This window comes from Oratosquilla oratoria, chromosome 7 (genome assembly GCF_046742065.1).
Source record: "Oratosquilla oratoria isolate Oo_2021 chromosome 7, ASM4674206v1, whole genome shotgun sequence".
NCBI classification, from domain to species: Eukaryota; Metazoa; Arthropoda; class Malacostraca; order Stomatopoda; family Squillidae; genus Oratosquilla; species Oratosquilla oratoria.
In genome coordinates this window covers 18385112-18387611 of record NC_134783.1, presented here as the reverse complement: position 1 = coordinate 18387611, position 2500 = coordinate 18385112, and positions in this window count along the sequence as shown.

Genomic DNA, 2500 nt, shown 5'->3' with positions numbered 1-2500 from the left:
GGGCCGAAATTATTTCGGTATCGCTGTGCTTCGGGTCGTTACTCTGACTCTCGTGGGCGGGGAGTTGGGTGTGTGTGTGTGTGAAAGGTCATAGCATTACCCATAGATCGGTCATACGAGCTCTGAGCTCTCTTCCGGGAGGGAAATAGCTGTCGATCACGAGTCCAACACGTGATCAAAAGACCAAGGTGAACACACACACACACACACACACACACACACACACACACACACACACACACACACACACACACACACACACACTCACACACTCACACACACACACACACACACACACACACACACACACACACACACACACACACACACACATACACACACACACACACACCACACACCCACACACACACCCACACACACACACACACACACACACACACACACACACACACACACACACACACACACACACACACACACACACACACACACACACACACACACACACACACACACACACACACACACACACACACACACACACACACACACACACACACACACACACACACACACATATATATATATATATATATATATATATATATATATATATATATATTCATCTTTTAAATCACATAAATTTTCACTCTAATTCGATGCCATCACGGCCGAGACTGGCGATGAGCTCGATGGAAGCATATACGGAAGCTAATACGTAACATGTGAAAAGTGACTTAGGCCATTGGGCTATCAAGAGAGAATGACTGGACCAGACTACTGCTCTGTATTCTATCCCAGAGTATACTGATAAAGCAATAGTCTAAGTCTGTGTTCATTTGTTACGTCCGAGCTGGGTTCGAGTCCCTAGCTTGACCAAGTATTAGCTTCCGTACATATTTCCTTCAAGCTCCTCGTCAGTCTCGACCGTGATGGCATGGAATTAAAGTGAAAATTAATGTGGTTGAAAACATGAATATCTGTACACTGGGGACCATTCAGTATGTGTTAAATATGTATGTGCATATATATATATATTATATATATATATATATATAATATATATATATATATATATATATATATATATACTTATATATATATATATGTTCGTAAAGAGCTGGAGTCCAGGAGCCATGATATCTGAAAATTTCAAAACACTGGACTCAGAGTAACAGAATTTATTACCGGCGTTTCGAACCCTGAGGACAAACCCCGGATGTATAATATATATGTAGATGTATATTTGTTTATAAACATATATATATATATATAATATCAATATATATATGCATATATACAAATATATATATATATATACATATATATGTATATATATATATGTATGTGTAATATATATATGTACGATTACAAGTTATTTGGAAATTCGTTAACAAAAGTGGATAGTGAAAAAGATCTCGGCGTAATTATCAGTAACGACCTCAAATCATCCAAGCAGTGTATTTCAGCCTCTGAGAAAGCAAATAAGATTCTGGGATTGATTGCGCGATCTTTTGATTTCAAAAGTCCATCACTCATTAACAAGCTATATAAATCGTTAGTTCGTCCACATTTGGAATATGCTGTTTCCGTATGGTCACCGAATCTCATTAAAGACATTGACAGACTGGAAAAAGTACAACGGCGAGCCACAAAACTGATTCCAAATATAAAAAATAAATCATACAAAAATTGACTTAAGCACATGAATCTGTTTTCCCTAAAAAAGCGTAGACTCAGAGGTGACTTGATACAGGTCTTTAAGATTTTAAAGGGAATTGACAACATCAAAAGTGACCAAATTTTCACATTGAATGAGAATCAGACAAGAAACAATGGTCTCAAACTGTCCGGAAATAGATTCAATTTGGAAGTAGGTAGAAACAACTTTGCCAACCGTGTAGTTAATGAATGGAATAAACTTCCTGCACAGGTAGTACAATGTAGTTCAGTTCGAAGCTTTAAGAATCATTTAGATAAATACCTAAGTAAGATGCCGTAATGATTATAATTTATGTTATATTATTTGTTTTTGTTTTGTTATAATTTGTCTGTCTGATTTTCATTTATTATTAGTTATATGTCAATTTATAATCATTTACTATTTACCTGTTTGTTTGTTATTCAACTATACCAATGCATTTATTAATGTATTTTAATTGTTATTTAAATTATTATAGTTTTAATTTATTATTAATTTTTTTTTTTTTTTTTTTTTTTTTCATCCGACCTAGATATGGATCAAAAGGTCTCCTGTCGGCATGCTCTGCCTTTGTAATCCTTTGTAATCCTTTGTTAATCAACCACAATAAGCTTCAATTCTAAGCCATCAACATAGAGGGAGACTCGTAGGAGGCCAGCAATGTAGTTGATAATCTTTTTTATATCTGTTCACTAGAACTTATTCTGTGTTGTGTATATATATATATATGTGTATATATATGTATATATATATAATATATATATATATATATATATATATATATATATATGTACAGTATATATATATATATATATGTATATATATATATATATATAT